Below are 26,934 nucleotides of genomic sequence, written 5' to 3'. Positions count from 1 at the left end.
CTTTTCCAAATATTTTCATTATGTAGATTTTTTATTTTTTATTTTGTATATAATACTTGGTTTAGCTCTTTTTGACATTTCAATGTTATGTTCGTGCACAATCAAGTATTAGTATATATATTAAATTTGGCCTTTCTAATAAAAACTTTTTAACTCCATCCATGCTTTCTAACCATATTCTTATTTAGACACACAATTATTGATTTGATAATGCCACCAAGTGTGCCAATCCCAATATAATGTTGCAGCAAAAGCATTATGTTTCTCTTGATCATGATATACATTTATTGTATTGCATTGTACTTAGATTTGTGAAAATGTTTCACAATCAAATCAAGATCAACGAGAGCTTAACTCACCAAAGACTTTTTAAATATTGATAATAGTGGTTCTAATAACCAACATGCTTATTCCATTTTCTCTTATTTACTTTTTTTTTTTACAAAAAAATCACCTTTTATTTTTCCTTATGAGACAAGTCATTTATAGAGTTCAAAATATATATATATATATAGTTAGTGAGGTTGGAAAGGAAAATAAAAGATAATTTAGAAATGGCGATAGACCAAGGGATGGTGATTTGAGTTTTCCTTGCAAGTTAAATCGAATCAATACAAGAAGAGGAAGAAGGGGCTAGTAAGCGGGCCAAGGGAGATAGCTGTGGAGAGGGTTTCACAACTATCGGATTAAAAAAGAATTATTGAGAATCTAACATAACAATGGTGGTGGTAATGCTTAATGATATTTTATATAGATATCCTTGTTCAATGGTGCAGGTGTTATGTTTTATTATTTGGGTAGGTACATCCCAAATAATTTTTTTTAACTAATTAATAATTTTACAACATAATGCTCTTTATGTCAATTTTCTATTGTTTTTTTTAGATCATAGCGTATAATATAATAATCTTGATGACTTTGATTCTAGCAATTCATCAAACAATATCTTTGGAATAATAAGTTTTTTTTAAAAAATAAATATCTATCACGACGAAACTAATTTAAAATTTTGATCATCAATCATCTTAAATGCCTTAGGGGCGCGCGCGCACACACACATACAATCCTCTCCAAAAAGTGTGCAAATGTTCTCAAGAGAACTTATATTGATCTTATTACATGCTATGTTCATTTATAAGTAAATTGATGATGAACACTGAATTTTGATAACTATCAACACCTAATTAATTATCATCACCATCTTTAAAAAAATCTGGCGTATCTGGTTTGAATAGTTTTGGCATCTTTAAGTCATCATTTGTAGAAGGTTTAACCAATTGACCCTTTTGATGAACCCCTCTCATTGTACTGGCAGCAAATCTAGAAGCAAAAACCGTTGCCCCGAGATGTTGAGCTGTATCAGAGTTATGTTCAAAGGGAATATTACTATCATCTAGTGCTTTATTATGGTATTCATTGGTTTGACCATCATCCTTCATACTATAATACATGCTTTCTTGCATATTTAACTCTTTTTCCATTTTTCTTTTCCTATATCTTCTCCATGCAGATTGAATATAGCAAGCCCCCCACATTCTCCATTGATGTGAATGGTATCTAAATGCGTCTTGTAAAGCTTTACTATGAAGACGCTTAAATTGTGTGGAGAAAAATCGAAGATCTTCTGCTCCAAGGGCAAAGGCTTCAACTTCACTTAATGCTTTTACTGTTCTTGTGGAAGAAGGAAGACATAGGTTTGAATTGGGTAGTAATGCCCAAGTTAACAATTATTCTCCACAAAAGTCACCTGGTCTTAATGTGATCGAGTTGAAGAATCCAGACCTTCCACCACCGGTTGTGGAGCTTTCAAGTTGCCCTCTAATGATGAAAAGCATTTCATCAACGGGATCATCTTCTCTGAATATATATGTGCCTTGCGTACTCAAGGTTGCAACAAGACGCTCACAAATAGCATCAAGCAAAAGCTCATCCATTTTTGAGAAAAATGGTACCTATCAAATTCAAAACAATGACATGATATTAAGTATAAAATCTGTGAACGGAACGAGGAATAATTCTCATTAACTATTTTAGCAGAATCACATTTATTACTCTTGTCAAAATATACACATGTTAAAAAAATATTTTAACTAAGAGCCATGCCATTTTAATGTAAACATTAATTTTAATATTTTTTCCTATTTACAAAAGATTTTATTTGTGAAGATAACTCATATACATTACACAAATTACTTGTTAGAAGTTAAGCACAAACTCATTATGGATTATTTCAAATTAAACACTATATTGGTAATGTAAAATCAGGTGATTTTATATGGTTTAGGTGCATTTAAAATTTTACTTTTATGTGTACACATGAACATAATAGCATGTGATGTCATTTTTTAAAGGGAAATTGCACTTTTCCATGAATAAATTATAAGCAAGTCAAAATTCTCATGACACAATACTACTCACATTTAGACAAGTAGTGATTTTTGTACCGTGAAAAACTAATATAAAATAATTATTAGTAGAAAAAAGATAAATATACCAAAAAAGACATACACGTCGAACAAGGTTAAGGCATAGATGACGTTGTACTTCACGACGCAAATCCAAAGGCAAAGAGCACAAAATAGAGGCTTCATTAACCCCCCTTGTTGCTAGCCAATTATATTGAACAAATTGATGAACTCGTTGTTGCAATGCTGGAGGCAATTGACGATGTCTCATCCACTCTTCAGTGTCTCTTCGTTTTATTCGCCATTCTTCAACACGGACCGTCAATGATTGTAGATATGTCTTCAAACCAAATGCAACTTATTGTAAGTATGAAAATTGTGTAGATATGATTCGATATACTATAACAGTTGAATTTATGTTCTATTTATTATATGTAAATGAATTAATTTCTTTTTAGATTTATTTACTATAGCTTAAATTTTATTGAATCATTCTCAATCCTTTGAATAATTTCTTTTAGAAATAGCAAATAGAAAATATCATTAAATTTCGATATTAAGGGTTTAGACACTAAAATAAAGATAAATCTAGGTTTTTTTTTTTGTTTATATCATTAATAATCAATTGTAAGCTAACTAATTTCCTTTTCATTTTTTATTTTAATTTGCAAAATGTTGTATTATCTAAGTTGATTTAATAGTCTAATTTATCATAACTAGTGATATAATTTAAATGCACACTAGGTGAAATTCATACTCATAATTAAGAGACTTAGCCCACGTTGATAAATGATCTTTATGCTTCTATGTTATTTTTATAAATTTGATTCTAGCTATAAAGATGAAATATAATGAATAAGAATTAATGACAAAATTAGAAAATTTATTAACCAAGGATGAAAATAATGGTTATTAATCAAATGATATAAATTTTACAAAGGTAAAATAATTCATTTCTTAGGTAAATATGTTGATTATTGTCTAACATTTTGAATGTTCCCATTCTTAAATTTTAAGCTAAAAATATGTTTCTTTCAAAAGATATTTAGGTTATAAATATGTATTGGAAATCATTAAAAAGAAACTTGATAAAAATAAGATAGGCATCAAAACCTGCATATTTCCAATTAAGAGGCAGAACAAAAATAATCCCCCAATACAAACACATATCGCAAAAAATGTTTCTCCAATAAAGGTGGTTGTGTCTAGATTTTGCCCATAAGAACTGCAAGAGAACAATTGTTAGTGAGATTTGTAGGGGTAACAATTTCCATTGATATGTAAAAATATTCGATTCATTACATACAAATATAATGATAAGATATTAGGATTAATTTGGTGGATTATTATTGAGGTATAGTCTTCCAATACAGAACATGTGGTGTTCCATGTTGATTTTTTTTAAAACAAAAAAAAAAGAAGAAGAGAAGAAAAATACATTATAAGGTTAAAAGGGCTACTCCTATTGTCACATGAATATGTAATTTTGAATGTAAACCTCCAATGACCTTGTAAAGCAGATTCTCTCTCTATTTACCTCGATACAAGGTGATTAGGTCTTATAACATGAAATCAAAGTTAGGCCCACGATGAAATACTTTAACATGTATAAAATACTTTGGACCAAATTGAATTAGAACCATGTGTGGGGGAGGCCCTATGAAATATCACACTTGGTTGTATTAAAGGGATCTCAAATGTATAATCTTCCCACATGACACAAAGTGAGAGTTCCACATTGATTAAAAAAAGAGTAAGAGTTTAACACTTTATTAGGATAAGAGCTACTCTTCATGTTGTCATTGATTTTGGCATGAAACCTCTTTTAACCTTTAGATTTTACATTAATCGTGCAAATTATTCATTTCTTAAACACCTTCTTAATAATTTTCACGATATCTAATGCACATGTTTAGCTATCAATACCATTGATTACAAATATAGTGGTATGAAAACTAAAATATTGAATATACTTTAGGTATGATGTTATTTTTCATATACTTATTATAAGGGTTATTCAACAATCTAATATTGGATCGAAGACCCAAATATCAAATACTGAAACTCGAAGATTGGACCGAAATTACTAAGATCGAACTCAAACTTAATTGAAAACATCATTCTAAAACTTAAATCAGGCTGATTTAAGATTTTTTTCATATTTAAAAATACGTTTGTATGATATGTAAAAATAAGGGAAAAAAATGTATGAAAGAAAACCAATAGCCTAGTACCTTTGTTTGAAAGTTTAATATAAAATAACTTAAAAAAGTATTATAATTATAAGATATATATTGAATGTAAAAGTTAAACGTTCTACAGGTTTATTTGCATATATAATTTAAAACAATAAGAAATTATTGCAATTATTATATATGTCAATTTCGTTATAGGAGATGGTGCAACCAAATTTAAAAGACAAAAGTATATTATTTAAATAACGATAGAGAATAGGAATTTCTCAATAATAAAGTTGTATAATCATTTAACCACATACCTTAAATTCTTGAGCCCAAACCATAGACAATACAGATATTTCGTAACAAAATTTGAGGAACCAACTCCACTGGTAAAAGTAAACCTGGGCACGGGCCGGGTTGGCCCGCGTGCCGCCCGGCACGGCCCGCCGTTCGGCGCAGCCTGGCACGGCCCGAATTCAAGCACGGCACGACACGAAGTTCAACTCCCGTGCCACGGGCCGTGCCACGGACAGGGTTGAGAATTCTCAGGCACGGCCCGACACGAGCACGGGCATGGCCCGCCGTGCTGGCCCGTCGTGCCGGCCCGCAGGCACGGCCCGCGAGCCAACGGTAATGTTACCGTTTATTCTAGCTCCTTAATAAGCCAAAAAAACGGCTAAAAAACGGCTAGTTTTTTGCCAATTTGCTCCCCAAAAATTCTATAAATACTCACCTCCATTTCATTCCCAAATCACAAAATCACAATCTCTTCTTCTTATCTCTTATATTCTCTAAATCTCTAATAATCCTTATTTTCTTAAATTCTCTAATTATTCTCTTAAATTCTCTAATTATTTTCCTAATATCGGAAAAAATTAAAAAGTTCGTAATCGTAATTAGTGGAGCGTTGAAGCACGGTTGTAAGATCTAAACTAATCTTAAATTTATTATTGTTTTATTGTTATTATTAGAATAATCTTGTTTAATTATTATTGTTGTTAATTGTTATTGTTGTTGTTATAATTGTTGTTATTAATTATTATTATTGTTACAATTGTTGTTATTATTTATTTTTGTTGTTATTGTTATTGTTATAGTTGTTGTTATTAATTAATATTATTGATATTTTTATTGTTAAAATTGTTGTTATTAATTATTATTATTATAGTTAACCACTTTTTATTAAAAAATTAATTGTTAATTATGGCATCGAACAACCCATCATCTAGGTCTAGGGGGAAAGGCCGACTTATCCGTAGTAGTAGTTCTAGGGAACCACCAAATACAACGAGCCCCCAAATTACGAGTCAAACCAATGACCCCATTTACTTCCCCCCGGGCTATGAGCCATATAATACGTCGGGATTTCCAGCACCACCACTAAACCAATTTCCACTACCACCATACCAATTTCCACCTAATTATATCGGTAATCAACAAAACTATTGTTCTAGCCAAGGTAGCCAAGAAAGTACCCGAATTCCCTCCGGTTCTACCCCTTCTACTGCCACTCCCACTAGTCCCACTACTAACCATCACACACTTCATGAATGGTTAACCGAAACTGAGATGCTACTTTTGAAAAACCGAAGGAGTGAGGTATGGCGTTATTTTGTCCTAAGTAAAGATGGTGAACAATGGGCAAAATGTAAAACATGTAATAGTGTATTCACGGCAGTTACCAAAAACGGGACGGGACACTTATCTAGACACATGAAAGCTTGTGCAAAACCAGCTAGTGATCCAACCCAGCCCAAAATTTCCCAATTCCATCCATACGGCTTTACATACAACTATGAGAGGGATAGGGATGAACTAGGAAAAATGATAGTACACGCCGAACAACCTTTTCTTTTCTCGGAAAGTGACGCATTCAACACCTACATTAACAAAGCACTACAACCCCAACATAAAAGAATCTCTAGGAAAACCGTTCGTTCCGCCGCAATGAAAAATTTCCTAGAGTACAAAGTCCGGTTACAAGCCGAATTGAGTAACCTTAACTGTAGAGTATCTTTAACAGCCGATTCTTGGGATAGTGGTTATAAATATCACTATTTATGTGTGACTTGCCATTGGGTAGATGATCAATGGATGTTACAAAAAAGAATAATACATTTCAAAATGCTGTAATAAAAATTAGAACCGATTGCCCAACTAGGTGGAATTCCACCTATGACATGTTAACAAAGGCAATTGAGTACAAGGGCCCGTTAACATTATTTTACAACCAAAAATTTCCACAAAATGCTTTGTATGATGATGATTGGAATAACTGTGAAAGATATATGCAATTTTTACAGTTATTATATAACATGACGTATTGTTTTTCTACTGTTTACAATCCTTGTGCTCAAAACTTTCTTTCTAATGCATGCTTACTCGCCCAACTTTTCGCTGATCATCGCCATCAAAGTGATTATGATCAGTATCTTCCAGCAATGGAAAAAAAGTGGCGTAAATATTATAGTGAGATTCCTTTGATTTATATTTTTGCTTCCATATTAGATCCTAGGCAAAAGTATGAAAACACATTTATGTTAGTTGACATTTACTTTCAATGCATGTTTCTTGACGATGATGTAGAAAACCATAAGACTAATGTGAAGGATCAGTTTTTTGCTTTATATAGAGTCTATGAAGCCAAATATGGCACCGTTCCTCGCTCAGGGCCTTCCCAACCATCCAAAAACGTAAGTAAGAAGGCCAAACATTTATTTTCACAAGCTACTAACTTGATTTCAAGGTTTTCAGGTGATTCATCAATCAGGAGAATGCAAAGCGACGTCTCGGAGTTGCAGATGTACCTGAGTTACGACTTCACCAAAGGCATGGACGACGATGAGATAAACAGCCTCGACCTCCTTGCATGGTGGAAACAACAAAGCTCGAAGCATCCAACTTTGGCGGCAATGGCACGAGACATTCTTGCTATCCAAGTTTCCTCCGTCGCCTCCGAACGAGCTTTCAGCGCATCCGGAAGGGTTTTAGACGATAGAAGAACAAGTCTAAAACCCGAAACACTAGAAATGTGTGTGTGTTTCAAAGATTGGTTGGATGCGGAAAATCGCTCACAAGACCGTTCTTACGACCACAACGACAACGAAGAAGGAACCTCCGCTTCCGGTTCGGGTTCGGCTAGTTCCTAATCTATGCAACTAGCCGATGACCTTGAAGGCGAAGGCGAAGACGAAGACGAAGACGAGCAAGAAGAAGGAGAAGAAGAATAGCCAATTATTGTATATTGTACGATTTTAAAAATATCAATTTTATCATTTTCCAATTTTTGTTTAATACCATCATTGTATGATTTTTATCATTGTTATCATTGTACAATTTTCTCAACTCAAGTAATAATAATATAAAGTACGCATTATTCACATCCAAAGTCCAATTTGCCTTTTTTCCCCGTTTTGTTACAATTTGTAAATTCATATTAAAAAAAAAAAAAAAATTATACCAATTACTAATAAATCATAAACATTAAATTTTAAAGTAATAGTATAAAGTAAATATATAAATATAAATATTGAATATACAAATTATAAAACATAAATATTCAACTTATAATTATAAAATTCATAACTTAATAACTTATAACTTATAAGTTATAAACTTATAAGTTATAACCTTATAAAACTTATAATTATAATTTTATAACTTATATACATTATAAACTATTAATGTTGTCATATATAAAAAAAAAAAAAAAGTTTTGAAAACTGCACCAGCCCGCTGCCAGCCCGCAGGCCGGCACGTGGCCAGCACGGCACGAGCCCGCCAGGCACGAGGGTCGTGCCGTGCCGTGGGCTGGCCTGTGAAAATGGCCGGCACGGCACGGCACGAAATCCTGGGCCCGCCGGCACGACGGGCACGACACGAACCAGCCCGTAGCCCGCTAGGCACGGCCCGCGGCGGCCCGGCACGGTGCCCAGGTTTAGGTAAAAGCTTCCGCAAACATTCCAAATTTGAAAGAGGCGTCATCATTTCTTGGGTCACAATTAATGATCAAATTAGTGTTATTATACCAATATTTTCTATCAACATCTGGAACAGTTGAACAATCTAGATATTTAGGTAGGCATGCAGGAAATCTTTTTTTCTCTTCATTACATTGTGTTCCCCAACACGAGTATTGTCGGCTTATTGCTGCCGTATACCATATAGATCCCAAAACCTGCACTATCAAATTATACTAACATTCAGCTAGATTTTGTAATTAATATTCCCTCCGTCTCATAGTATATAGTGTTTACACCTTTTTTTTTCTCGTTTGTTGTACATGGTTATAATTCCTCCATTCTTTTTTGCTTGACCCTCTTTGACTTTTACACAATTCACTATTCACTTTGACTGTCTCTTATGATTGTGTTTATGGAAAAATATATTCATGCGACATCTTGTTAGAATCGTCTCATTAAGTATTATCATAATATATAAATTTTATAATTTTTTTTACTTATGGAGAATTAGAGTTATTGATGGTTAAAGTTTTGCATTGGAAAGCGTGATAAATTAAACAGGTCAAGTAAAAAAGAACATAAAAAGTACATTACATCTCTAGTTTAGAAAATATTGTCACTAATGTGTTTAATTGACTAACACACTCTCTTAACAAATACATAAATTACTTGAATAAATTCTACACATATATGAAGTACAGTTCATAACACAATCCTAATTAATTTTTTTTTTTTTTTTTTTTTTTTTGGACTTTCCCGATAAGCAAAACTCTTTTGCTCTATCTTCTTTCCCTTTGGACGCCACCGTACTTTAGTGTTTGATCTTAGTGGGGTTCAAGCTAGGGATTAATGCTTGAAATATTCCCTACAGTTTTTTGGCAACTCCACTCGGGAGGATTTCTATTTTAATTCCTGAAATTTATTTCGGCAATAATTTAGAATGAGTGGATGAGACTCGAAACGTTCTAAGTATTTCATGTGCGTAATTTTGATTAACATTATAGTCATATGCGTAAAAAAGATCTCATTGGAAAGACCATCCGTAATGAGTTAAAACATAGGATTTTTACACGTAGGATATTTGAGGAATATCTTTCACAACTAGGACCGAAATAACACTGCGCGAAACTGGAAAATTTTATCGAGCACAGAAAGCTGCTGAGGCATGTAGGAATTAGCGTCAGCGAACAGAAGTTAGTGCCAGAATTTGACTGTAGCACCAGACGACATCTATGTCGCCAGGCGCTACAGCCAAAATCCGACGCCAATCTCTGTTTGCTGGCGCCAAATTCTTCTAATACCGAGCCAGAAATATGCGTTCTAATTTCGACTAGTTTTTACCATTGTTCGCTCGATCCTACTTCCTGATTGAGTTTTTCTCACTTTTCTGAAACCCATATGTGTTCTACATATGGACGTAACCCCCTGAGAATTCATACTCCATCTACCTGATTGAACACTCTGAGCAACAAAGGGTACATCCGAGAATGTTGAATTCACCAAATCATGGAAGCGAGTTTTTTCTAAAACTCGCGGTGTCCCATCTACTCGCACCAACCCTTCACGGTTAGGCTTTCGCGCGGTGCATCCGGACAATTAACCATGGACCCTCTATTGACTAACCCATATCCTGAACTTTACAGAACTAGAGCCATGGTTAGGTTGCAAACTCATTGCATCATATTGTGCCTACTTGACTAATTGTGCATTATTTGTTGTGCATACTCTATGTGTTTTTTTTTCTAACCGTTTGTTTGACTTGTGTTAAGACTTAATAAACTAATTAATGACTAAAGGACTTTGTTTAATTACTTAATTAATTAATTAGAGCTAATAAATATGTCTAAAATTGTGTCATAGTTCCTTTAAGTCAACCAAGATTTTTTATTCCCGTATACTGCACAAGCGTCAACTTGTTTTGGACATAGCCGGAGTTCTAGGAAGAAATACGAGTCTTATAACCTATGGATCTGTATCCCCGAGTTTTATATTTAATTTGGCGTTTGTTTCATCCCAATTAGAGTCACAGATAAAAAGTGATGATTAAAATACCACAACCTGTCCAGTTTAATGTATATATGTGAAGTCTTAACTTAGTCTTTGCTTGAGTCTAGTCACATAGTCTAGCTACATGGTCATGACACGAGTCTTAACATGTCACCTAAACTCACTAGTCGTAGCACACACTTTGTGTATATGTCACCATGACCATGTCTTAGGTTCATGCATGAGTCGGTTTTTTCCATCATTTGAGTTGGGGGTACATTCTATTCCTAATTTTTTTCATATCTCTTCATCTACATCATCTTTCCCTTCTCTACATGCTTTCTCCATATCACAATATTCATTCTTCCTACCTTCTTCCATCCATGCATGTTGAATCGAGTTTGAATCATGTGATTGACAAAAAAAAAAATGAGGGTAATGATGAAACAAATGCACGAGGCAAGTTTCTCACCAAGATTTCATGCTTTCTTCTTCTTTTTTTTTTCAAACCCTTTCCCCAATAAGTCTAGCTTAGACACCCTTCTTTCTCCTTGAATTTATTTCTTAGAGTTTGATTTTTACCCTTTACTTTTTTAAATAAAATGAGAATTTATTTCCTTACATATGATCATTGCATTGCCAAAAAAAAAAAAAAAACAAAAAAAAAAAAAACAAAAACAAAAATCCATGCCAAATTAAGTACAAGGTATATCGATGATTTGAGGCACCTCTTGTAGCCATATCATACCTTTCGCCCTTTAAAATATATAATCCTTTCTTGATACACAACTTTAAGCCTCGTCTAACGATAGACCATTCATTTTTCAACCCATATCTACCTAACTTTGGGATGGGATGGTGTGTAACCTATGCAATTACAAAAAGCTTTAGTGATTTCAAAAACAAAATAAAAATCAATAAAAATAAGTAAAAAAATAATAATAATAATAATAAATAAAAGTGTACAAAAGGGTAAGTGTTCCAATGTCTTTGACATGAACATGTCTTTGATATGAACACGTCTTAGATTGCGTCTCTTATCAAGTGCTCGGTACCGTGCCTGAGAAAAATGAATGCCAAGTGAGTGATAGACCGCATGATCGGGATTGCCCACACTTATTAAAATAAAATAAATTCTAAAGCAAAAAAGAGCTAAAAAAGAGTAGAAACTCAAGCATAAAAAAAAACAAAGATTCAAAAGCGAGGTTGCACACCTTGGGGGCTTATCTAGGGTCTTGAGCCTTTATCCCCTTCTTCTATAACCTTTAGCCTAACCACGTTACAACCCTTAAAAATACCTTTTTGAGGTATACACACACTTGTGTGTGGTTCAGCTAGAGCTACGTTCGGCCTGATTCCTAACGGATACGTAGGCAACCTCACATCGAGGTGCGGCCGTAATAAACATGCATTCATATTCACATTCACACACCATGATCATATCAAGGGATCTCCTATGCTTATCCCTATTTACTTAGAGCTAGACTTGGGGGCTTGATCCCTACTTCATTAGCTTACCTAGACTAAGAGTCACCACCATTTGACTCTTTTCAATATATTTTCCCACACACTTAGCCCTTGCGGCCTAACTTTAGTGTCACTATCACACACATCACACATACATGCAAATATACTTCCCTTAGGAACCCTTTGTCATGGATTCTTAACACAACGCTGAAGCATGCCTTGTCATATCAACATCACTCATCAATCATAATTGTCATTGCATTACAAAGTATGAAGTGCTTAGCCTCCGTGCCTAAGTTACCCAAATACTTTCATCATGGAGTCAACAATTGAGATAGCCTAGGATGAATTAATCCTTTGCAAAACATTTGACTAATCTCATTCAACATGAACCTTCAAAAACTTCGCTTCTTTCTTTTTTGCGTCTTTCTTTTTCGGGAGAAATTCGGTACCCTCCACAAAAATTTTGCTTTTTTGGCATTTTCGAGTCTCACAATCACATTACGATGCACACACGAGTCATGTACACGTTGAGTCATGTCGTTTAATATCACCTTGATTTGAGTCTAACACATGTGTCAAACACTTTGAGTCGAGTCAACCTCGAGTCAGTCAATCACAGTAAGTCAAGTATATACCTTGAGTCATGTCAAGTCATTGAGTCAACACTAAGTCTTAGGTCAACCCTAAAGAAATATAAGCAAAGTCCTATAGTCAAAGATATAAATGCAGGTGCATCCCAGCAAGCGAGGACATTCCCGGATTTTTTTCGAAAAAACCGCGAATATGATACAGGAGATTCCTCCAAGATAAGAGGAGTTACATGGATCAGTAAATTAGAGATGAAGAGCTTTAATTTACAAAAGATTTGAGCGGATTTGGTTGAAAGGAAATGACCAAGCTCAAAGTTCGGAGCAAAACCAAGCAATAGTGCCAGCAAGAGCAGAATAGGGAAGACCCGACTCCAGCACCAGACGACAAGGTTGTCGTCCGGCAACAACATCTGGCGTCTGGCAACAGAGTTCAACGCCTGACTCTAGATCCCAGCGTCTGGCGACAGAGCCCATTCTTGACGCCAGAGATATTTCAGCAGCGACACAGCTCGAAGCCTCTCAGAAAGGTGATTTCGACCTCATACAGAAATTTCAGGTTCCTTGGTACGCCAGTTAGCCCCTATAAGCAATTTGACATGATCAAGTAGTCAGTTTGATTACAATCGCAATAAGTGATCGACCTGACGAAAGATCGTCTCACTTAGCTTAAAGCGCCTAAGCATTGGCTCATCGCAGAGACACTGACATACTGGTTCATAAACAGCAGAGGCACCGACATAATGGTTCACAAGCAGCAAATCGCCGACGTACTGGCATAGCGGAAGCAAAGTTCAAGCGAGCTTTAGAGATCGACAAGCGTTAGTCTTCGAAAGTTTTTTCTTCGAAATATTATCGCAACAAACATTCAAGCATCGAAGCTCTTTTGTTCAGAGACGGTTGGACATTTCTTTCAAGATCTTTTGTTCAGAGACGCGTGGACATATCATCAAAGCTCTTTTGTTCAGAGACGTGTGGACATTTCTTTCAAGCTCTTTTGTTTAGAGACTCATGGACATATCATCAAAGCTCTATTGTTCAGAGACGCGTGGACATATTATCAAAGCTCTTTTGTTCAGAGACGCGTGGACATATTATCAAGCTCTTTTGCTCAGAGGCGCGTGGGCATCCTATTATCAAGCTCTTTTGCTCAGAGACGCGTGGGCATCCTATTATCAAGCTCTTTGTTCAGAGACGCATGGACACATCATTCAGAAATTCATATTAAAAAGAAGCTCTCTGTTTAGAGACGCGTTGTAGGGAATAGATTTCAAGCGTTAATCCCTAGCTTGAACCCCACTGTGATCATACACTAAAGTACGGTGGCGTCCAAAAGGGAAGAAGATAGAGCAAAAGAGTCGCCAACAAGTTTTAGGAACTTGTAAACCGTTCACAGGGTGAAGGTTACATCCCTTAACGATCCAAGAGATCGTCAACTCCATAAGGTCTTGAACCAAATAAGGGTTCGGGGATGAAGGTACAAATCCAACCTAAAAGAGATTGAACCTGCCCTAATAATAGGCCTCTACTTTATTCTGATCGTATTCATGTACGCTTTCTAATTAACATGCAATCAATAGGATTAACCCTAAACCTGTTTATCTATGTTGGTTGAATATTAATGCACAAATAAATCTATTATTGGCGATCACTTGAATTATAATCACATTAATCCTAACAAGATTATTAATTATCTTATTAAGCGTGATTACAAGTACCAATTCCCTTTAAACATGCATAAAGGTGTGATCAAGCAATAATAATAAATAAGCATCAAGAAACATAATAATAATCAATATCATGAATAATAATTATAATAATCAAAATAATAATAATAATAATAATAATAATCATTATAATAATCATAATAATAATTATAGCAATAATAAAATTATAATCATAATCATCATAGATAAAATAATCATCATTAAAATAATAATAATCATGAATTATAACAATTATAATCATAATCATGTTCACGTTAATATTAAAGCATAATAATAGCAAGATCCTAGGCATGATACTAACAAGATTAATAACAAACCCTAGCATGTCACTAAGCAATCAAGATCAAATCTTTAACCCAAACATGATACTAACAATCATAAAATTAGGAAGATCATAGGAAGCATCGTAACAATCATATTTAATATTAAAATTACCCTAGACATGATACTAGAAATATCATAATAACAATGTAAACATGATTTCTACATCATAATATTAATTAATCAATTAAAGTACTTACTTTGATGCTTCGTACCACTTTTTAATAACAAAATACACACGTTAGTAACTTCAAGGAAAATAATAATCAAACAATTAAATTAAATAATCGAAAGAGAGATTTGGGACCAAACCCTCAGAAATTAAACCTTTCACGTCTAGGGCGAAGACAACTTCGAATATGGCTAGGTGTTTCTAGATCTTGCGAATGCGGAATTTTTGTATGTGAAAAGCAAGGTTTAGAAAAGAGAAAGAATTGATGATGAATGAAAAATGATTGTAGGTGAATATTCGTGAGAATTGGTTGTTGATGGGAATTCGTCAGAATTAGTGAATGAAAACGGAGTTTTTAATACGTTATTTATAGAGAAATCAGCCAAAAAGATAAAATATCAAAACAGAGCACTTGACGCACGCAAAACAGAGTTAGCGCACGCAAAACAGAGCTGGCGCCAACCCTGGCTAATTGGCGCCAGGCGCCAAACTTGATTCCAGGCGCCAACGCCTGGAGTCAGGCGCCAGGCCTGTTCTTGACGCGTTTTCGAAAATCAGATAAGTTTTGCCGTTCAGGAGGATAAAATCGTATCTTTTCCTCGAAAATGCTTTTTTATTTTAATTTAAACTCTGAAAAGTCAACGAAAGTCAATTTATCAATGCTAATTGAATTGGGAATGAAAAGAACCTTCTAGAAGAATCTAGAAGACTAAAACCATTCCTAATTGCATTAGGAATGATAAATCATATTAGGCCCTCCTCTAGATCATTGGGCCGTACATAAAGCTCAAACCGGGCCCAGTTTAGTAAATTGGCCATAACTTCCTCAATATTCATCGGAATTGGACTTATAATATATCGTTGGAAAACTCTTGTCAAGCCCCATCCAACTACACTACTATTGGACCCATATCATGGACCAACCAAACTAGATTGGCTGTTTTCTTAAAATAAGTTTTTAAAAATAAAGAGAAGAGAAAAGAAATTAAAACTATCTTCAACACTAAACTTTCCACACTTTCGCTTCATTCGATTATGATTCGACGCGAAAGTTACTCATCACCGGGTTTGGTTTTGGGAAGACACAAATGGATGTCTACACGCGTGAACATATCAAAAAAGCTCCAATGTTCAGAGTCCAGTGAACATCAAAACAGCAAGATGGCGTTCCATAAATTGTGGAAAGTTGTCACAACAGCAAAGGCAGCAACAAATCGGTTACCTCCAAAGACGTGTGCTCGACGGTGCAACATAGGCATTTCTTTAACTCTTTTATCTGTTTTAACTAACGCTAATTTGCAGGTATCGGCGTTACAAGAATGATTTAGGGTGTTACAAGAATGATTTAGGATCGCAGAACGTTTTGAATCATTCTCCGTCCCTATCGATACTTTGAATTTCGTTTTCGAAACTTGCGTTTCTCCAAACTCAATCAAAGTGGGGGCTTCTATAGACACCCAAATGTGTCTCCCCAAAACCAAACCCATTGATGAATACCTTTCATGTCATTTGATTATCGAATAAAGAGAAAGTGTGAAAATTCTAGTGATAAGGATGTTTTTATTAAAATATCTCTTCTTTCTATTTTTGAAAATATTTCTTTTGTTACTTTATTTATGAAAAACGTGCATTCCAGTTTAGTTTGATCCATAATATGGGTCCAATAATGGTGTATTTGGATAGGGCTTGAAAAGACCTTTCCAACGATATATTATAAGCCCAATTCTTATGAATAATGAGGAAGTTATGGCCAAAATACTAAACTGGGCCCAATGATCTAAGGAGGGCCTATTATTAATTATCATTCCTAAAGCTATTAGGATTGATTATAGTCTTATAGAATACTCTAGAAAGTTCTATTAAATCCTAATGGAATTACGATTGATAATTATGTTTTAAAGAGTTTGAAATTGAATAAAACTACTCCTTTTTAGAATCCTTGTTTTGTACGAAGTGGAATATATTTAGATTTTATTTTCTTGCCTCATAATCTTTATCAAATTTTATATGGTTGGATAGATATTGAAATTATCTTTCTAATGATATATTATAATATTAAATCCGAGCTATAACGAAAAAGATATGAATTAGATATGAAACTCTATCCAAAAACTGACAACCTTCCACTATTTCGGCCATATATTTTTATCTACAAAATATTTTAATCTGATTCAAATTGGGTTGGAAATTAGACTTTAAGAGCTTTCCAACGACATATTATATGTCTTATTTTGACTTCCGGATCAAAAGATATGATAAAACAAAAAACTCGTGAAACTGATTATTTGCGTATGACGCTAAGCATTAGCGCCTGACGCTAAGCATTAGCGTCTGGCGCTAATTGCCAGCGTCGACACTAATCAAGTTTTATGCGTGAGAACTCCGTTTCGATTTTTTATCTTTTTGACTGATTTTCTTTATAAACAGCTTCCTAAAACACCCCGTTTTCATTCACCAACTCTCATCAAGATTCTCTTGATTACTCTCTCTCTCTCTCTTTTCTAAACTAGCTTCTCTCGAATATGTAAATTCCGCATTCATTAGACTTAGATACACCTAGCCATATTCGAAGTTGCGTTCGCCCAAGACGTGAAAGGTTTAATTTCTGAGGGTTTGGTCCCTTATCTTTATTTCAATTATTTAATTTAATTGTTGTTTATTATTTTCCTTGAACTTACTAACGTATGTATTTTGTTATTAGAAAGAGGCACGAAGTATCTAAGTAAGTAGTTTAATTTTTTTATTGATATTTATTATGTAGAAATCATGCTTAGGTTGTTATTATGATTCCTAGTATCATGCTTAGGATGTTTTTCTTAATTTGATGTTTAGGGTGACAACAATAAATTCCTAGTATCATGTCTAGGGTAACTTTAATATTAAGTATGATTAAAAGTATGATGCTTCCTATTTTCTTTCCTAATATTCATGTTAGGATCATGTTAGGGCTAAAACTTTGATTATTATTGTTTAGTGACATGCTAGGGTTTGTTATTAATCTTGTTAGTATCATGCCTATGATCTTGCTATTATTATGCTTTAACATTATTATGATTATTTTTATGATTTATGATTATAATTGTTATAATTATTGTTATGATGATTATTTTTAATTATGATAGTTATGATTATAATATTATTATTATTTTCATAATTGTTATTATGATTATTATGTTGCTTGATTATATTTATTGTTATTTCTTGATCTCGCTTTTTACGTATGTTTAAAGGGATTTTGTACTTGTAATCACGCTTAATAAGATAATTAATAATCTTGTTAGGGTTAATATGATTATAATTCAAGTGATCGCAAATAATATTTTTATTTGTGCATTAAATTCAACCAACATAGATAAACAGGTTTAGGGTAATCCTATTGATTGTATGTTAGTAAGAAAGCGCACATGAATACGATCAGAATAAAGTAGAGGTCTATTATTAGGGCAGGTTCAATCTCTTTTAGGTTGGATTTGTACCTTCATCCCCAAACTACCAGTCATGGTTCAAGACCTATTGGAGTTAACGATCTCCTGGATCATTAAGGGGTGTAACCTTCACCTCGTGAACGGTTTACAAGTTCCTAAAACTTGTTGGCGACTCTTTTGCTCTATCTTCTTTCCCTTTGGACGTCACCGTACTTTAGTGTATGATCACAGTGGGGTTTAAGCTAGGGATTAACGCTTGAAATATTCCCTACATTAGCCCTCTAGACAATATTGAGAAGTATACTCCAAATTGCTTTGTGAGAAGGAAGAAACGCTTCTCTAAGATAGGGCGCCATGAATGGAAGAAGGTCTTCGGGTCATGCAATTTTGCCATCAAGTGAGTCATCCCTTGGTGGAAAATAGGAAAGATGGTAGGTGTTAACAAGAAACCTTTCTGCCGTCTTCCAAGCTTGTCCCGAATGACTTTTTATTACCCCTGCAGGGTAAAAAGACATACAGTATTCTTCAAACAATTCCTTTCGGGGATCTTTGTTGTCCTTATGAGTTCCCTGTCTCTCAAGAAGTAGACAAATTTGATACTTATTGGAGCGCTAGACCTTTATGGGAAGTGATTACCCAAAAGGTTCCTCCTTCCTTGCCCAATGATGTGAAAAGGTGGCTTCTGAAGAAACCTTCAAAGGACATGAAGAAACAACAGAGTAAAACTGATGTGAAGAGTCGTCTAGGTGATAAAGTGATTTCTGTTAAGGAACGCTTGGGTGAAAGAGTTGAGTTCAAAACACCTACCACGCCTAATAAGAAAATCTCTACGATGGATAAAGGAAAAGGAAGGCTGACACTACAGAGAATAAGGCTTGGGTAGAAAAGAAGCATGGGGTCCTAGCTAAAGGGGAAACTATTTACTCCAAAATTGAATGTAGATCCTCTAAAGGATGCCTACTAGCTAAGGTTATGGATGAGGAAGAAGACGCAGATAAGAATTGGAAGAGGGCAAAGAAATAGAAAAAAGATTAAAAGCATTGCTTAACTTTCAATTATTAGACTTAGTTTTAAATTCAAAGTTAATTTATTTAAGCTTTGTTTAAATTCCATCAATAATGTAATTTATTTTATTAATGAGATTCCATCTTTTTAATTAAATTATCTCCTTTAAATTTAATTTATTAAAGCAATGAAAACCGAAAATTTAATTTTTCAAATTTTTTTTCGAGTACGGAAGTCGAAAATTTTCCGAAATACACCAAAATATTCCCAGATACTGTACAGAAAATTGGCGCTGCGATTTTACGACCGGCGACAGGGGTTGTCGTCTGGCGCCAGAATTTTTTCTGTGACGCCGATGTTTCGTCGATCTTCTGTTGAATTTTTTTTTATTAAGTCTGGGATGCGAGATTTGAAAAAAATAAAGTGGCCGCACCCATAAAGGGTTGCCTACGTATCCTTTCTTAAGGAATCAGACCAAACGTAGCTCTCTTGTGTGTCCTACTCAAGTGATTATGGGTAGTATTTTTTTAAATGGTCAAGATTTGTCATGTTCGAGAACTCATTGCCATCCATGTCAGTTAATTTTGCTGCACCTCCTGACAGAATTGTTTTGACAATGTAGGGTCCAGACCAATTAAGTCTGAATTTTCCCCTTGGATCTAAAACATTATTCCTTAATACTTTTAACACCAAATCTCCTACTTTGATGTTTCTTGTCTTGACCTTCTTATTAAAATGCCTAGCCATACGAGTTTGATAGCATTGAGTATGATGTAGAGCTTCTAGTCGTTTTTCATCAAGTAGAATTAGCTCATCATATCTCGCCCCAGTCCATTCAATTTCATCAAGTTTGCTTTCTAATGTGATGCATAGAGATGGAATCTCTAGCTCTACAGGTTGTACGGCATCCATTCCATAAACTAAGGCAAATGGCGTATTTCCTGTTGACGTGCGATAACCCCACAATGCGAAGTGAAGTTTGTCAGGCCAATCCTTGTAATTTTCCGTCATTTTCTCGATGATAGTCTTTAAATTTTTGTTAGCTGCTTCGACTGCTCCATTTTCCTGAGGTCTATAAGGAGAAGAATGATGATGTTGAATACCATATTTTTGTAGCAAATCTTCACACTCGGCTTGAAAGCAAGTTCCATTGTCACTTATTATTTCATGTGGGACTCCATATCGACAAATAATATTTCTTTCGATAAAGAGTGTTACATGTTTTGCAGTGAGTTTGGCATACGATTGTGCTTCGACCCACTTTGTGAAGTTATCAATTGCCACTAAAATATATTCGTGACCTCCTATTCCTGAGGGAGTGATTTTGTCAATGATGTCAATTCCCCATGTAGAGAATGGCCATGGCGAAGTGTAGGTGTAAAGTAAAGATGGAGGAACATGTTATAAATTAGCGTAGATTTGACACTTAGGGCATCATTTTACGTATTGATGACAATCCCTATTCATGGTAGTCCAATAGTACTCATCTCGCATTAACTTTTGGACTAGCATTTTTCCATTTACGTGAGTACCACAAATTCCTTCGTGGACTATCCTCATTGCTCTTTGAGCATCCTTTTTTCCTTACACACAAGAGAGCTTGACCCTTAGGTATCCTTTTGTGTAACTCGTTGTCTATGAGTACGTATTGGGAAGCCAACAACCTTAATGCTCGTTTTGCTCTTTTGTCAGCATTGGGAGGGTATTCTCTTTTGGTGACATAGTTGAGTATATCCATGTACCACGGTCCTTCTTCTTCATCTTTGTCTTGGATCACTTCATCATCTTCTATAGCTTGAATGTAGGCCGGTTTATGCCTTTTTTCTATAGTTAGAGGCATTTGCTCGATTTCTGTAGGAATCCTAACCATTGAGGCTAGTCTTGCCAAGGCATCAGCAAATTGATTTTCTTCTCTAGGTAGGTATGTGTATTCCACCTTCTCTAACTGATTAGTGAAAGTTTCCAGATAAGTTTGGTAAGGGGCTAGGCTTTCATCCTTACTTTCCATCTTTTATAGATTTGATTGATGATCAATGAAGAGTCTTCGAATATCCGTAACTTTTTCACTCCCAATGCCAAAGCTGTTTCAAGGCCTACTAAGCATGCTTCATATTCAGCAACGTTGTTAGTAACGTCGAAATCAAGCTTAATAGAGATTGGAACATGCTCTTCTTTGGGTGATACTAGTAATACTCCAACGCCATATCCCTTTTGGTTTGAGGCTCCATCGAAGTACAAGGTCCAAGTATCATCTTCAATGACCATCAAGTCTTCGTTTGGAAATTCATTGTCGTGTATTGACGTCGATTGGAAAGTTTGCTAGAAAATCCGAAACCGCAGATCCTTTGCTAGCTTTTTGTGGCATGAACCTTACATCGAACTGGGCTAAGTTGACTATCCATCTCGATATGCGCCCATTTAGTGTAGATTTCTCGAATAAATACTTGAGTGGATCTAATCGGGAAACTACAAAGACTGTATGCACGAGCATGTAATGTCTTAACTTAGTTGTGGCCCACACCAATGCGAGGCACAATTTCTCAAGTGTTATATAGCGTGCTTCATACTCGAGCATCTTTTTGCTTAGATAGTTGACCGCATTTTCTTTGCCTTCTACTTCTTGTGCTAACATGGCTCCCATTGTCTCTTTGGTGACTGTTAAGTACAACCTAAGAGGTATTCTCGGAAGTGCTGGTGCTAATACGGGAGGATTTGCGAGATAGGCTTTGATCTTTTCAAAGGCTTTTTGACACTCGTCATCCCATATCACTGGTACATTCTTTTTAATCTTTTTGAAGATTGGTTCACATATTGTTTTCAATTTTGATATGAACCTGCTTATGTATTGTAACTGGCCAATAAATTCTCGAATTTGCTTCTCGGTTTTGGGCGGTGGCATTGACATGATTTCTTTGATCTTGGTTGGGTCTATCTCTATTCCTCTAGAGCTTATGACATAACCCAAAAGCTTGCCCGAGGTGACTCCAAAAGCACACTTAGATGGATTTAGTCTCATGTTGTATTTTCTCAATCTTTCAAAGAATTTTCTCAAGGCTATTTGATAGCCTGGGCAATCTTTTGATTTCACAATCATATCGTCCACGTATACTTCGACTTCTTTATGCATCATGTCATGGAGCAAGGCAGTCGTTGCTCGTTGGTAAGTAGCACCCGCGTTTTTCAACCCGAATGACATTGCCGTGTAGCAATAAGTACCCCATGGTGTTATGAAGGTTGTTTTCTCCATGTCTTCTTCCTCAATGAGAATCTGATTATAGCCCGCGTATCCATCCAAGAACGAGAGAAGTACATGATTTGCTGTGTTATCCACCAGAATATCGATGTGTGGTAAAGGGAAGTCGTCCTTTGGACTTGCCTTATTTAAATTTTGATCATCGACACACATTCTTACCCTTCCATCCTTTTTTGGAACTGGGACGACGTTGACGACCCATTCGGGGTATTTGGATACCTTGATAAAACCTGCCGTTATTTGTTTTTGAACTTCTTCTTTTATTTTAAGAGCTACGTCGGGTTTCATTCGACGTAACTTTTGTTTTACAAGTTTCATTCCTAGAATTAATGGTATGGTGTGTTGAGCTATTTCTCTATTAATGCCTAGCATATCTTCATATGACCAAGCGAATAAATCGACGAATTATTTAAGCAAGTTAATTAAATCAATTCTTTCTTGTTCATTAAGCGTTAGTCCGATTTTAACTTCTCCCTTTTATTGGTTGAATCATTTGAGATATCAACCGTCTCAGTTTCCTTAATTATCGGTGTTTTATTTTCAAGTGTTTCCATTGCTTTAATAAGTTCTTTGTCATGTTCATTGTTACTTAAGCAATGATCATCATCTTGGGTTAAAGAAGAACACAAGGAGTAAGGAGAAGAAGACATATTATTAAATTCTGAGATCATAACATCAAAGAGGGATATGTCCTCAGGGACTTGATCGCTGACTATCCTAGGAGAAGAGATAGAAAAGGGGGGTGCTACAACTAAAGACTTTGATTACTCTATAGGGAGAGACTCTGACTCTGACTCAGACGACTCTTCGAACATTGGTCCTTGCTCCGTTGTAATGGAGATTTTCCTTCCGCTTGGAGTAGTCACCTTGACGGTCTTGCGCCACCCTTGTAGTGATCCTTCCGCTTGAGTGATGAGCTTTGAGGGATCGAAGCTTTTTCTTTGTAGGACCGTTTGGATGAGCGAGGAGTTATCCTCTTTGTATGTTGGCTCATATTTTTCTCGCCCAAATAGTAATCCCATGACATTAAAGTCAAAGCATGGGGGTGCTTTCTCCTTGTGGAAAGAAGTTGGGATTTTGTCTATGAAGTAGCAATCTAAGAAAACCTCGAATCCCGGTTGTCTTATGCCATTTACGACAAACGGTTCAGGAAATTCGTAGCACATATAGTCCTCTCCTTCTTTTATGAATTGTCCATTGAGGGTAAGAGGATACTGATCCATTGGGATTGCTTTCTTTTGGATGCGAGCGTCCTTACGTGCCTTTGACTTTTCCTAGGCTCTCTTGAGATCTTCCCGAGTCGGTTCGGAACCAAGTCCGAAAGTATCTAACTTAGGAAGGCCAGGTGATTCCAGCGGTATTGCTATTCCTTTTTTCTTTCCTAGGGTCATCCCCGGAAAATGTCCTTGTTTCTTCATAATAGCGTTCACTACCATACTGGAGTGGGGGTCGTGGCAAAGAGGGGTCCTTTCATCCTCCTCGATTAAGGAGACCTCTTCGTTAAAGCCCCACAAATTTTCATTATCTTCATCGTGCTCCACATTAATTATTGGATTGTCTATAGCTTTAATCCTCATGGGTGAAGCATCGATTGTAATGGGAATTCCTCCAACTATGGCCTTTACCTGTTGGTGGAGAGATGAAGGGACGGCCTTTAGGTCATGGAGCCAAGGGCGTCCCAACAATAGATTGAATGAAGCCTTAATGTCTACTACTTGGAATGTAGTAGCGTGTTCTATTGCTCCCGCCGTTACGTTCATAGTGATTTTACCAAGAGCTTGACGTCGAGTGTTGTCATAAGCTCTTATTCCTTGCATTGACGGGGTTAGGTCTTCATCCCTTATGCCTAGCATTCTCGCAGTTCTAAGTGGACAGACATTAATGGCCGATCCATTGTCTACAAGAGTCATAGGGACGTTCATTCTCTTGCAAATCACTGTGAGATTTAACGCCTAATGCTTGTCACCTTCTAGAGGTAAGTCCTTGTCGGAAAAGGTGATCAAGTTGATAGGACTAGGGAGATCACTCGTAAGGAAGTTAGCCAACCCCTCAGGAGTGGTGTCAGAATCTATCCATATCTTATCCAAGGCATTCATTACTACCAACCTATGCTCTCGAGATGTTGCTAGAAGCTTCCATACGTTCATTTCAACCTTGGTTTTCTTGAACTGTTTGACAATGTCATTGTCTTCTATGATAGGTATGGGAACTTGCTGCGTGGTTGGCATGGGTTGTGTTAAAACAGGAGGTTGCATTCTCCCGGATCTTGTGAGGACGTCTATGGATGAATCTTCTTCACCTGAGAAGTCATCCATGGCATATGAAACTGTAGGTGGAGGTCCTACCATGTCCTTTAGATAAACGTCTTCTTCATCACTATCCCAAACTCCATTAATATTTACATCTTCTTCTTGTGGAACTTGGACTAGTCTTTTGTTATCAATCATTTTTTGAATTAAATCCTTAAATTTAAAACAGTTTTCAATAGTGTGACCCCCTAATTGATGATATTGATAATTAATTTTTTCTGTCCTTTTTAACGATTCAAATGGTCTCGGTTCAAGAGGTTTGACCTCGCCACTCTCGGAGAATATTTTGAACATTTGAGCATACGGAATCCCAATTGGAGTGTAGAGTCTATTACTCTTCTTGGGTTCATCGATTACTTGCAAGGAAAAGTGTTTCCTCGTTCCCTCGCTAGCTAGAGGTAATGGGATCTTGTTTGCTTCCATAAGATCTTGAATGAGGTTTCGAAACTTGTAGCATTCATTTGTGGTATGACCGTTCCCTCGATGGTATTTGCAGTAGGACTTGGAATCCCATCTTGAAGATTGTTTTTCTAGTGTTGGATCCTCAGTAGGGCCAATAGGTTTGATTAGTCCTTGATCATAGAGACGATCAAAAGTAGCACCATAGGTCATTCCCATGGGTGTGAACTCTCTCTTGGATTTATTTTTCGAGGGTGGAACCTCGTCATACTTTTTCTGCAATTGCTTCACAACTTCAAGAGCTTCACGTATCAAGTTTGATCCTTCTAACCTGGACAGCGTAAGAAATTGTATGTCCTCTTTACTTGCTAATTCTGGGAGGTTATCCATGGCATCGAAAAAGATCTCCTCCTCTTCTTTGATAGCATGGATTTCTTCGACAAGTTTGATGAGAGATGAGGGATCAACCTCGTTTTCCTCATCAAAGAAGTCCAAGGAGTGAGCGAGAGGCGCATTATCAATACTTGGCTTCTTATGGGTAAGAGGCAATGGTAATTTGTTATTGTCGATTAAGTCTTGGATAGCTTCCTTAAGCTTACAACAATTCTCGGTAAGATGGCCCTACCTTGGTGATATTTGCAATGTGCATTGAAGTTCCAATTAGCCGTCCTCTTCTCGACTGGTGGGTCCCCAAATGGTCCAATAGGAGTTATAAGACCTTTTGCATTTAATCGGTCAAATGCGGTGTCATAACTCATACCAATAGGAGTAAAGTTCCTCCTAAATGGTTTCTTTTGTCCTTTATTATTCATAGCAAGGACTTCACTTAAGTTAAAAGTGCCAACATTGTTCGAGTGGGTAGTTTTGGAAGAAGAAGGATTGTCGTTCTTCTTGCCTTTCCAGCCACTGTTGGAGTTATTGTTAGCAGCTTTCAGCTTAGCCAGTTCGTCTTCTATATTGAATCTAATGTCGTGGACGACCTTGAAGGTATGGAGATTATTCTGGTATTTGAGATGCTTCGAATATTTCTCTTGAAGGTTTTTGATGAATAACCTCACAGACTCTTTTTCGCTTGGCACCTCGATCATCTTAGCAGAAGTCTCCCTCCATTTGTTGAAGAAAGAGGTGAAACCTTCATTCTCTTTCTGCTTGAGGATTTCAAGTTCTCTATAGTCAGTCTCAACTTGAATATTGCATTTGTATCTATCAATAAAAGCGTTTACTATGGACTCCCAAGTAGAGGTTCTTTCTTTCTCAAGAGGAAAGAACCATTGTTGGCAAACGGTTTTGAGAGATAGTGAGAACAAAGAGGGAAATACCTTCTTGTTGATACCCTTAATACTCATTATCCTTTCGAAGGCTCTTAAATGAAAGTAAGGGTTGTCAGTTGCTTTGAATTTCGGGATGTCAGTTGCTTTGAACTTCTGCGGAAGAAGATCCTTGTCCACCGAGACCCCTTGTGAGCTAATTCCTTGAAACTTATAGTCACTAGACAGCTTGCTTAGACTCTCTTGCATGAGGTCCATCTGTTGTTGTTTCACAAGATCATCAATCTTGAGGGTTAGAACCTTTAACGCCTCAGTCACGGTAATCAGTTGGTTCCTGAGCTCAGTGACTTCCTCTTGAGTTGCCATTATTGTCTTAGCTTTCCTTTTAAGAGCGATGGGTTTGTTGAAAAGTTGGACTTGGATAAAAAGGTTGTCTTTGATCAAACGCCCTTCCTTTCTTAACCA

The 26,934-nt window shown here is 35.9% G+C and overlaps 1 pseudogene; it reads right to left on the bottom strand.

The window, feature by feature from the left end:
* Positions 1-1,184: 1,184 nt before the first annotated feature.
* LOC110696374 lies at positions 1,185-25,591 on the bottom strand (annotated as a pseudogene).
* Positions 25,592-26,934: the final 1,343 nt, after the last annotated feature.

Source organism: Chenopodium quinoa, unplaced genomic scaffold (assembly GCF_001683475.1).
Source record: "Chenopodium quinoa cultivar QQ74 unplaced genomic scaffold, ASM168347v1, whole genome shotgun sequence".
NCBI lineage: Eukaryota > Viridiplantae > Streptophyta > Magnoliopsida > Caryophyllales > Amaranthaceae > Chenopodium > Chenopodium quinoa.
This window is presented reverse-complemented; position numbering and strand designations above follow the sequence as displayed.